Raw genomic sequence first — 13,494 nt, forward strand, 5'->3', positions numbered from 1 at the left:
GATAAAAAAAGAGAGAAAATTATAAAATTATCTAGAATATATATTATTCTATGAAAATGAAAAATCCATTTTTTAAATATTATTGATATTTCAACTTTTAACTTTGATTTCAAAAATTGTATTTGATATTAATCAAAAGCAAATAAAAAGAATATAGAAAAAATCGAATATCAAATTCGAAAAGAATTGGAAAAGGATCCGTTTTTGACATGAAATGGATATCTCCATACCCTAGATCTATCTTATTTTTTTTTTTTTAATGAAATATTGTATTGAAATAATCGAATATGGCAAAATCTATACCTAAAAAAGGTTCACGTAAAAATGTACGTATTGGTTCGCGTAATTATACTCGTAAAATACCAAAGGGAATTATTCATGTTCAAGCTAGTTTCAACAATACTATTGTGACTATTACAGATGTACGAGGTCGGGTGATTTCTTGGTCCTCCGCGGGTACTTGTGGATTCAAGGGTACACGAAGGGGAACACCTTTTGCCGCTCAAACTGCAGCAGGAAATGCTATTCGAACAGTATCGGATCAAGGCATGCAACGAGCAGAAATCATGATAAAAGGGCCTGGCCTCGGAAGAGATGCAGCATTAAGAGCTATTCGTAGAAGTGGTATACTATTAAATTTTATACGAGATGTAACTCCTATGCCACATAATGGATGTAGGTCTCCTAAAAAAAGACGTGTATAAAACTAAAAATAAACATTAAAAATAGTTCAAGAGAAAAAAACAAGTCAAGAGTTTTATCAAAATAATTACTATGGTTCAAGAGAAATTAAGAGTCTCTACTCGGACACTACAATGGAAATGTGTTGAATCACGAATAGACAGTAAGCGTCTTTATTATGGACGCTTTATTCTGTCCCCACTTATGAAAGGTCAAGCCGATACAATAGGCATTGCAATCCGAAGAATTTTACTCGGAGAAATAGAGGGAACATGTATCACACGTGTAAAATCAGAGAAAATACCACATGAATATTCTACCATAATAGGTATTGAAGAATCAGTACATGAAATTTTCATGAATTTGAAAAAAATTGTATTGAAAAGTAATATGTATGGAACACAGGACGCATGGATTTCTTTCAAAGGTCCTGGATATATAACCGCTCAAGACATCATTTTACCACCCTCGGTGGAAATCGTTGATAATAGACAACATATAGCCAACGTAACAGAACCTGTTAATTTGTGTATTGAATTAAAAATTGAGAGAAATCGTGGGTATCGTATAAAAACATTAAAAAACTTTCAAGACGGAAGTTATGATATAGATGCTAGATTCATGCCTGTTCGAAATGTAAATTATAGTATTCATTCTTATGTCAATGGGAATGAAAAACAAGAAATACTTTTTCTGGAGATATGGACAAACGGAAGTTTAACTCCTAAGGAAGCCCTTTATGAAGCCTCCCAAAATTTGATTGATTTATTTCTTCCCTTTTTACACGCAGAAGAAGATAACTTTCATTTAGAAAAAAATCAAGACAAAGTGACTTTGCCCCTTTTTACTTTTCATGATATATTGGTTAAAGATAAACTAAGGAAAAATAAAAAAGAAATAGCATTGAAATCTATTTTTATTGACCAATTAGAATTACCTCCCAGGATCTATAATTGTCTCAAAAGATCCAATATTCATACATTATTAGAACTTTTGAATAACAGTCAAGAAGACCTTCTGAAATTTGAACATTTTCGCGTAGAAGATGGAAAATCTATATTGGACATTTTAAAAATACAAAAGTATTTTGCATAAAATTGAAATCTATTGACATAGGATTTTTTCAAATTGATTTTTTTTCTAAACTCAAAATGAAAGGTCAAAATATGTAATTTAAATATTTAGAACAAATCCTAATGGTCAGAATATATCTAAAAAGGAATAGATGTATCTAGGGATTAGTAGGTTCAGAAAGAATTCTCCCTAGATATACAATACAGATGTCATGATATTTTATTTCAAAATGAATTCAAAATGAAACCAATCTTATAATTTTAAAAAAGACCTAACGTTAGGGATTTCTCAATAGGTAATGTTGCTCCAATACCTAACCAAAGGGCAACTACAGTACCAATCAAAAAGATGGTAGTTGCTACTGGGCGGCGAAATGGATTTTGGAATTTATTAACATTCTCCAAAAAGGGTACTGTTAATAATCCCGTAGGTACCGAAACCATTAAAAGAACGCCCAATAACTTATTGGGCACTGTACGAAGTATTTGAAATACGGGAAAAAAATACCATTCAGGTAGTATTTCCAAAGGAGTTGCAAAAGGATCCGCAGGTTCCCCAATCATGGATGGTTCTAGAACCGCTAAGCCTACGTTACAGGCAATAGTACCTAGAATTACTACTGGAAAAATATATAAAAGATCGTTAGGCCATGCGGGTTCTCCATAATAATTATGACCCATTCCCTTAGCCAATTTAGCTCTTAATACAGGATCATTCAAGTCAGGTTTTTTTGTTATTGGGATAGGTGAATTCTTATAGATCCATCCTCCAAAAGAACCGGATATGATAATTTTTCATCATCCGGCTCGAGCACTAATCAAATTTTTCTTCAACTGTATCTATAGAATAAACTAGAAAAAAATGTATGTGTTATCCACACATATATGAAGATTCTAAATAATAAAAGAAACTTGATTCTATTCTCTTTTTCCAAAGTTACCATTTTTTATTGAAAAAAAAATTAAGTTCTTTTTAAGTAAATTTTAGTAAACGCTCAATACCCGAGTAGACTTTTCAAGTTGATAATGCTTTCTGGGTGATCTCAAACTTTGCAATTGTTATCCTATCAAAAAAAAATCTTGATACTTTTTATGTACAAAGAATTTACTTGTTACTAATATAACCTAACTTGCGTTGTTCTTTAGATCTACTTTGTTCACTCCAATAGTATCAGAAATCAAATCAATGCATAGGAAATGAATGCGTTGTCATACTATATAGAATTCAGACTATATCACATCACTTCTTTTACTGGATCTTATGGAGCCTGTTGATGCAGAATAAAATCGAGTCTGATCATAGAAAAGATTCTCTTCAAGTAAAACCAGCCTACCCTCTCTGTAAGAGCCTTGCTTGGTGGTTGGAAAAAAGACACATTTAATTGTAAATTATAATGTGGCAGATAAGATAAAGTCATATATCTGCGCGGCCAAATAAATAGTTCAAGTCACACACTCCCATAATCCATTTTTTTTGGAGAATTCCCTTCAACTATTTTTGTATGTAAAAAAAATTCAATTTTTGTTAAGTTGAAGAAAAATATCTAAATACATGTTTTATTTTGTTTTATAATCCATAATTGTAGCAATGAAAAAAAATCCTCCCCAAAATACAAAATGATAATGAAGTGATTACAAATATCTATGACCCATATTCACTATAAAGGACCAGAAATGCCTTGCTTACGTATCATTGAAAAGTGCATTAACATAAATACAGCAGTAAGAAGAGGTAATACAAAAGTATGCAAACTATAAAAACGAGTTAAGGTAGATTGGCCCACACTGGAACTTCCGCGTAATAATTCTACCAAAGACGATCCTATTACAGGAATAGCTTCGGGTACGCCTGTTACTATTTTTACTGCCCAATAACCAATTTGATCCCAAGGTAAGGAATAACCAGTTACACCAAAAGATGCAGTTAATACAGCCAAAACTACACCCGTAACCCAAGTTAATTCGCGAGGTTTTTTAAAACCACCTGTAAGATACACACGAAATACGTGTAGAATCATCATTAAGACCATCATACTTGCCGACCATCGATGAACTGATCGGATTAACCAACCAAAATTAGCTTCAGTCATTATATATTGAACAGAAGCAAAAGCTTCAGTAACGGTTGGGCGATAATAAAAAGTCATAGCAAATCCTGTTGCTACTTGGACTAAAAAACAAGTAAGTGTAATTCCCCCTAAACAATAAAATATGTTCACATGAGGCGGAACATATTTACTGGTTATATCATCGGCAATCGCCTGAATTTCAAGACGTTCTTCGAACCAATCATAAACTTTATTGAGATAGGTAACCCAAAGGAACCCCCCCAGAGAACCGTATATGCGAATTTCATCTCGTACGGCTCAAACAAAAATACCCAAATATTGATTGTAACAAAAACAGATATCCGTAATAGAAAGTTTGAAACTGCTTTATTTAATCCTATGATTCTAATTTTCTCTTACGATAAAAAAGAAATAAAAATCCGAAAGCTATTCTTTTTTGTTATAATGCCAAAATATCAAGTCGGCGCACCCGTCTTTATCGTGATCTTTTAAGGCCTCTTGAATATTCTTTACTTCTTTTTATTTGTATAATGTGAATTTACTGCTGTCTTCTTTATTCTTGAATTTTTATTATTGATAAGGATTCTCTTGTTAGGACCATATGAATGAATAAAAAAAACCTCAGATTCATACTAGAACCACGATGATTCAAAACAATTTTTAATCGAAGTCCAAAAATTCCCTGAGTAAGAATTGCTGGATCATCACTTCTTCAATGAATAGATAAAATATAATGAAAAAATTCAAGGAAAGGTTTGTCCTTTGCTCAAAATAAAGACAAACTGGAGAAGCTTGAAAGAATCAAAATTTTTCAATATATTTTTAGAACTCTTTGAAAAGGTTTTTAAATCCAGTTGCGAGGTCTAAATATTTAGTATGAATCATAGTATTAAGATTTTTAGAATCTATTTTCTATATTCCGTGCTCCAGATACTAGATTAAATATCTGACGGAATAAAACCATCTATATCAAGATGACAGACCCATTTTATGTTCTGTACTTTCAATAGGACCAATTAAAACAAGTCACACACTCATATTCCGGAAATACAGAAACAAAGAAATTCTACGATCAAACTACCACATCAACATGGAATAGACTAAGAAACAATAAGAAACCTAAAGGCTTCACTTTCTATAAACTAATTACTCGATTCTTGTGAATCTAATTGATAGAAATTCCGTCCAATAAAATGGACGAATTATAAATCTCCAAAATAATAGATAGAAATATCGCAAATAGAGCCATTGCAACACCCATCAAAGGAGTAGTTCCCCACCCCGGGGCTACTTTACCATATTCTGAATTTAAAGGTTTCAATAAATTCCCTACAACAGTTCGTCTTGGACCAGATCTAGAATTATCCTCAACGGTTTGCGTAGCCATAAATACTCTTTTTTATTCATTTAGATCTGTTGACTTTGTATACCATTCCGCTGTAAATATAAGGATCTTATCCTATAGATCTATTGTGATCTGGAAACTTTAGAATTAAAATAATGGAAACAGCAACTCTAATTGCCATCTCTATATCTGGTTTACTTGTAAGTTTTACTGGGTATGCCTTATATACTGCCTTTGGGCAACCCTCCCAACAACTAAGAGATCCATTTGAAGAACATGGGGACTAGTTGAAGTAATGCGCCCTCCCTATTGGGGGCTCATTACTTCAATTAAGATAATAAAAAATTATTTGACCTTTTTCGTCGGAACTTTAGGAGGTTCTCTAAAAAAAATCGCGAAAAAAATAATTCCTAAAGTTGAGACTAAGAGGAATGTATAAACCAAAGCTTCCATAAATTTAATCGTGGTTTACAATTATAGCTTTCATACCTGTTTCTTGGGGTGGGGCTCTTTTCGAAAAGAAAAAAAAGAATAAATGCAATGATTCCAATCAAGATTTATCTAGTTCTTTATATGAAATTCAAAATTATAAAAAAGTAGAAAAGAACAAAAGAATGTTATACTACCTGTCTTCTTGTAGTTGGATCTCCAAGTTTTTGGAATGCTCCAAATTCTACTTGAGCATCTAAATCTGGGTCGATACCAGCAAAAACATCTCTGAACAAAGTTCTAGAACCATGCCAAATGTGCCCGAAAAAGAATAGCAGAGCAAATGAAGCATGCCCAAAAGTAAACCAACCCCTTGGACTGCTACGAAAAACACCATCTGATTTCAAAGTAGCACGATCTAATTCAAAAATTTCCCCCAATTGAGCACGTCTAGCATATTTTTTCACAGTAGCGGGATCACTATAACTTACTCCATTAAGCTCACCACCATAGAACTCAACAGTTACACCTACTTGTTCGACACTATATTTCGATTCTGCTCTTCGAAAAGGAACATCGGCTCTAACAATTCCGTCCCCATCTACTAAAACAACTGGAAATGTTTCAAAAAAAGTAGGCATACGACGTACAAAAAGCTCATGTCCTTCTTTATCTCGAAAAATGGGATGTCCTAACCAACCGACGGCTATTCCATCTCCATTGTCCATTGAACCAGCTCTAAATAACCCCCCTTTTGCTGGATTATTTCCGATGTAATCATAAAAAGCTAATTTTTCAGGAATTTTAGACCAAGCTTCTGATAAATTTTGATTTTCGGCTAGCCCAGCACCAACTCTTCGATATATTTCTTGCTGGAAGTATCCCTGATCCCATTGATACCGAGTAGGACCAAATAATTCAATGGGGGTTGTTGCTGAACCATACCACATAGTTCCAGCAACGACAAAAGCTGCAAAAAAGACAGCAGCAATACTGCTAGAAAGGACAGTTTCAATATTTCCCATACGTAATCCTTTATACAGACGTTGGGGTGGACGCACACTAAGATGGAAAAGACCCGCTAATATGCCCAACGTTCCTGCCGCAATATGATGAGAAGCTATCCCCCCCGGAACAAAAGGATCAAAACCTTCCACACCCCACGCGGGATTTACGGATTGTATCCTTCCAGTTAGTCCATAAGGATCAGACACCCATATTCCGGGACCATACAATCCTGTTACATGAAATGCGCCAAAACCAAAACAAGCCACCCCTGCAAGAAATAAATGAATTCCAAAAATTTTTGGCAAATCCAAAGAAGGTTTTCCAGTACGTTCATCACAAAAGATTTCTAGATCCCAATAAACCCAATGCCAAATAGCCGCTAAAAAGCACAAGCCTGAAAACACTATATGTGCTCCGGCCACACCTTCGTAACTCCAAATACCCGGATTCGTTATAGCCCCTCCTGTGATATTCCAACCGCCCCACGAATTAGTTATTCCTAAACGAGTCATGAAAGGTATAACGAACATACCCTGTCTCCACATTGGATCAAGAACAGGATCAGAGGGATCAAAAACTGCTAATTCATATAGAGCCATCGAACCGGCCCAACCAGCAACTAGAGCTGTGTGCATTATATGAACAGAAAGCAAACGGCCCGGATCATTTAAAACAACAGTATGAACACGATACCAAGGTAAACCCATGAAAAAATACCCCTTCAACAAAAAATAGACACTATGTAACTTTATTGCACTGGAAAAAAATGAATATAGCCTTTCAGTAGATTCTCTTGGAAAATGGAACAATCATATTTGTCGAAATCAAAGAAACAGATTTATTCTATACCGGATAAGTAACAATACGCAATGGTGGGGAGACGAAAGGGGTTGACAACTTTCTCTATGACTATTTAAATAAGTAAATGCAGACATATTCGCTTATCACCCCAATGACCCATTTATAACAACTCGACTTTATTTAGTCTTCTTTTTTATAAAAAAAAGCAATATTAATATAAAATCAAGTAAATCTTTTTTAACACGATAAGCTAATTCTTACGTTTCCACACTAAAGTGAGATATATGACTTTATTATTTGTCCATTTTATGCCCATTGGTGTTCCAAGAGTACCCTTTCGAACCCCCGGGGATAAAGATGCATCTTGGGTTGATATATAGTGCGACTTGTCAGATATAGTAGGTTATATGGGATTTACCCGTTTTCTCCCCCGATCGAGATATCCCCGCTTTCACCCCCAAAAGAGAATGATGAAATCATAAAGATAAAAAAATGGGGAGCGTGAAGTGTAATGAAGTACTATTCTATCGATTTTTTCATTTTTAGATAAAATTTCCAGATTATTACTCGAAATTATGAATAATTTATGGTTGGCTTAATTGGACCAATAAAATCAAGTACCCAGGCTCTGTGTAGAAAAAACCAATTGGTAATATTTCTACGATCACTACTTCTATCATATCTATATATTGTATTTTACAAAAAACATTAATAAATTCAGAAAAGGAAGAAGTTCTAACAAAAATACATAGTTTTGGACTATTTGTTCTATATGTGCAAATCCAAATCGGGCAGATCTTTACTCAGAGTAGAAAAGAAACCTAAAAGAATTGAAAAAGTCCATTCAGAAACAAGAAAATTACATTGTGATTCGGCTTCGATCTCGATGAAAGCAATACATCAATGAGAAGATAGTTCACTAAATTAAGTATATTCTTCTTTTTTTTTAGTTCGAAGAAATCCATTAGAAAAAGAGAAAGATTAAAATCGACACATTGATTCCTTTTTTGCTTATATAATTTTTGATGAACTGTATGCATCAAAAGGTGCATGTACGGCTTTTAAGGAAAAAATGGAATCCTAATCAATCGACTTTATCGAGAAAGATTACTTTTTTTAGGTCAAGATGTTGATAGTGAAATATCGAATCAACTTATTAGTATTATGATATATCTGAGCATAGAGAAAGAGAATAAAGAATTGTCTCTGTTTATAAACTCTCCGGGGGGGTGGGTAATACCTGGAATAGCTATTTATGATACTATGCAATTTGTACAACCAGATGTACAGACAGTATGTCTGGGATTAGCTGCTTCAATGGGATCCTTTCTTTTGGCAGGAGGCACAATTACCAAACGTCTTGCATTTCCTCACGCTTGGCGCCAATGATTCTTTTCTTTGAGAATATATAGAATAGATATCTATCTATATATACTATACCTTCGCCATAAAAACCAAAGTAATAATAGCATGGTATTTTGAATTCCATATGCAATTTTTTTGAATCATTTAATTATATATAGAAAGAGTAGTATGAAAAAGAGGGTATTTTCCATTTTATCTGATCTATAAGAAACCTAGTTTCATTTTAGTAGTGTCGCATACTTTTTTGTTTTTTTTCATACCAGAAAGCTTGTAACAATTTTTATTTGAATCAGAAGAAAACTTAATATATGAAAAAAAAAAGAAACTTTTGGATTGTTGAATACCAAAATGATATAAAAAACAACGGAACCATCGTAGTATTTAAAAATAGATTCAAAAAGAAAGTTGGTTATTCTATTGTTTATTATTTAAGGATCCGGATCCAAAAGACCTAGTAGATTTTGTACTTCTTTTTTCTTTGATAGAAAAAAAGAAATTTGTAAATGTAGAAACAAAATTCATCGAAGAAAATACTCTACTCTATCCATAGAGGAAAAAATGAATTGCATAAGTACAAAAGCCGTATGCATCAATACGCAGAAAATGCTTGTACGGTTATTGAATATACTTTTTGCCCTTTATCTTATTTGTCTTTGTCCCTTTTCTGTTACCTTTATTTTGGGAATAAAGACAATCTTTAGCAATCTACCAATATAGTAAAAAGAATTCTAAAAAGATTTATCAAGATAAGGGAAATACTACTTAAGTGATATAATCAGGGTAATGATCCACCAACCTGCTAGTTCTTTTTATGAGGCACAAGCGGGAGAATTTGTCCTGGAAGCGGAAGAGCTACTGAAAATGCGTGAAACTATCACAAGGGTTTATGTACAAAGAACGGGCAAACCTTTATGGGTTATATCGGAAGACATGGAAAGGGATGTTTTTATGTCAGCAGCAGAAGCCCAAGCTCATGGAATTGTAGATCTTGTAGCAGTTGAATAAAAAATTGGTGGCAAAGGTTATTCTAATTAAATACAAGATTGGAAATTTAATTTTTTACTCTATCTTACTTTACATTTTAAAATAAAATCTCTAAGAGTTAATCTATTAATATAGTATATATAATTAATATAGGCTATAAATAAGGAATATAGAATATAAGTAATTCACGGTTAGGATAGATCTAAACCTGCTCATTATACAAAAATATAGATATATATAGTACGACTTACCATGCCAACTATGAAACAACTTATTAGAAACACAAGACAGCCAATCCGAAACGTCACAAAATCCCCAGCTCTTCGGGGATGCCCTCAACGTCGAGGAACGTGTACCAGGGTGTATGTGCGACTCGTTCAGCTTAAATACTAAGAAAAAACAAATTAAAATTTTTCAGTATTGGTAATCAGTTAAGATAGTGTGAATGCAAAAACTACATTCACACTATCTTAACTTAATATATAATTCTTTTCTATATAATTATATAATTCTTTACATTCTTCTATCTTGTATAAAATTTATGGTTTCGATTGGTGCAAAACCAATAATACACATTTGCAATTTCATATGAGAAGGACTTTCCCATCGGTAACAAAAAAAAGTTACCCGTTAAGCGGAGAAAATACTATTTCAATTAAAAATAAAGTATGTCCTTAATGAATGTATTTTGATGGATTTTGTAAGAATGGAATAAGAGGGTCAGCTACCCAGCAAATTTTCATAATTAAATACCGTTACTATAGAATTAGATTTGGTTGTGAAAAAACCTACTTACTCAATATTGCATGGGTAGAGCCACAGAGTGTGAACTGTACAAGTTAACAATAACATTCATTAAATGAATCAAAAATGAAAATAAAAAGGCTCCGGTGTATAGAGAGGACCTGGTCATTTCTAAAAAAAATCATAGAAACGAAGGAACCCACCAATTCATTATAAAAATATGTGTCCTATTTCATTTACTATTTTTATTTTATTTGATATCTAGTATCTATACAATTTCTGATTTTGAGGTTAAATGTTTAATATAAAAAATCGTGGTTGGGGCGGTTATAGTAGCAAGAGCCGTTGGAATTTTTTTTTATACATCGGAAGAATCCATTTTTGTTATTAATAGACTAGGAAGAAAAAAAGAATAACTGAAAAATGAAAAAGTTATTCCTGAAAATATCATTTATTAAATGACCAGAATTAAACGAGGATATATAGCTCACAAACGGAGGACAAAAATTCGTTTATTCGTATCAAGTTTTCGCGGAGCTCATTCAAGACTTACCCGAACTATTACTCAACAGAAATTGAAAGCTTTAGTTTCGGCTCATCGGGATAGAGATAGGAAAAAAAGAGATTTTCGTGGTTTATGGATTAGTCGAATAAATGCAGTAATTCGCGAGAATCAAAAAGTATCTTATATTTATAATAATTTAATGAATAGTCTATACACCAAGCAATTGCTTCTTAATCGTAAAATAGTTGCACAAATTGCTATATTAAAAGAGAATTGTCTTTTTATGATTGCCGATAATATCATAAAAACTTAAAACCCCTTATTTACTGCAGGAAGGTATAGACTAGAAATTTGTTTATTTTGATAGCTTTATCATACGATAAAGCTATCAAAATAAACAACCATGCTTAAAAAATTATTCTTCGTTACCTATTATCTTTTTTATTCCAACAAAAAAATCAAATGGAATTATCCTAATTTTGAACAAAACATCAATCCATGTTTAATTCGAATCTAAATTCAAATTGGATTTCGAATTTTTAATTTCTATTTTTTTTTCTTAAAGGAGTAATTTTAGCAGTCGACTCGCTTTTTTCAAATTGTTTTTCGTTATTAAGAAAAGGTAACGAAGATAAAATACGAGCTTGTTTTATAGCAACAGTAATTAATCGTTGTTGTTTTAAGGTCAATCTATTTACACGTCTAGATAATATTTTTCCTTGTTCACTAATAAATCGACAAATTAAACCCATGTTTTTATAATCAATTCGGTCCCCCGATTGAATCGGGGGCAAACGTCTACGAAAAGATCGCTTGGATTTAATAAAGAGTCGCTTAGGTTTTTCCATAGTTTATTTATTCCTATTCCAAAAATAACATTGATTTAAATAAATATAATTATAATAAAGGATTTGTATTTTTTTTCTTCTTTAGCATATGTTGTTATATAACGACGGGGACATCATTTTCTCAATTCCAATCGACTAGGCGTATTGTGTCGATTCTTGTTAGTAATCTATCTAGAAATACCGCTTTATTCCTTATTTAGACTCTTTTTATCACAACCAGTACCTTCCAAAAGAACACTTACTCGGATATCTTTACCCTTGGACATGACCCTCCTTTGGGTTTTTAATTCACTTATAACTCTTTTCGGATTCGAATCTAAGAATCTAAGAAAAAGATGAAAACAACTAAGATAAGATAAAAAAGAAGAATTCGAAAAATTATGAAAGATTTCGTTCCAATTTAATTGAATCTAGTACAAAAAGAATACAAGGATCTGTAACTATATTTCGTTTCAAATTGCCAGTATTTTCGTTTTTTTAAAGTATTTTTTATGATATTGTTGCCCCAACCTATGGATTTCTGCTTTCACTTTCTTTTTCATAGGAATTGAATTAATAATTCAATTCCATTGAAGCCTGGACCAGATCCCGATCCCGAGTGTCACTCCGAATTTCAATGAGGCCAATTTAATCTTTCGTCTTTATCTTTCCTAAAAAAAAAAAAAAGAAGAGTAGGTTAATTACACATATTTAATATATAATTGGACCTTTCATCTTCTTCACCCCTTCCCGTGTCAATAACTAAAATTAAAAAAAGGGGAATATCAATGCATCTGGAAAAAAACGATTGATCTCTATCAATAGACCCGCCAAAGCCCCGAACCATAAAGTACTTACTACTGGTGCCACGGAAAGATATGTTTTTAGATCTCGCATTTCAAATCCTCCTTTCTTTTTATTATTTAAGTATTTTTTCTCTGTTGATATATATCAACAGAGAAAAATGTGGAAAACAAGACAAAGATTCTTTACAATAACACTATAAACAAATGGAAAAGGGATGTAGCGCAGCTTGGTAGCGCGTTTGTTTTGGGTACAAAATGTCACGGGTTCAAATCCTGTCATCCCTATCCCTAACAATTACTTATTCTATGATATTCCGTATTCTATAATATTCCATATTCTATGAGATGAGCAATAAACCGGGAACCTGTGAAGACGAATTCCAATTGAACATACATACTGAATATCTATATGCAAAATGGATTTGGATCATATAATTTTATGAAAACAAAACGCTCTTAGTTCAGTTCGGCAGAACGCGGGTCTCCAAAACCCGATGTCGTAGGTTCAAATCCTACAGAGCGTGATTCTAGTATTATTCGCCTGATAATTACACTGAAATAATTGAACATTCAAAAGAAAGTCTGAATTTTATCCTTGTCGATTAGGATTAAACTAAATAAATAGGGAATCACAAAAAAAGAGACATTAATGAATCAAAGATCCAACTGATCACCTCGTCGGTATTGTAAATATGCAGTTACAAATAATCCAGCCAAAGTAATAGGAATTAAACCTAACACGATTCCAAATAGAAAAACTTCAATCATTTTTATTTGTTCGAAAAGTAAAAAGAAAGGTAATATAATATCTAGCCTTAAACATAAATCTGTATTGATCATAAATCTCAACGATCGAG

General features: G+C 32.6%; 2 non-coding genes across 2 annotated transcripts; both read left to right on the top strand.

The window, feature by feature from the left end:
- The first annotated feature begins 12,848 nt into the window (after positions 1-12,848).
- Positions 12,849-12,922, top strand: TRNAP-UGG (transfer RNA proline (anticodon UGG)). Its single transcript has one exon. It is a non-coding gene; the product is annotated as a tRNA-Pro (tRNA).
- A 165-nt stretch (positions 12,923-13,087) lies between these two features.
- TRNAW-CCA (transfer RNA tryptophan (anticodon CCA)) lies at positions 13,088-13,161 on the top strand. The gene has a single exon. It is a non-coding gene; the product is annotated as a tRNA-Trp (tRNA).
- Positions 13,162-13,494: the final 333 nt, after the last annotated feature.

This window comes from Vigna unguiculata, unplaced genomic scaffold, assembly GCF_037176805.1.
Source record: "Vigna unguiculata cultivar grain cowpea cultivar isolate G323 ecotype 2 unplaced genomic scaffold, ASM3717680v1 ptg000352l, whole genome shotgun sequence".
Taxonomy (NCBI): Eukaryota; Viridiplantae; Streptophyta; class Magnoliopsida; order Fabales; family Fabaceae; genus Vigna; species Vigna unguiculata.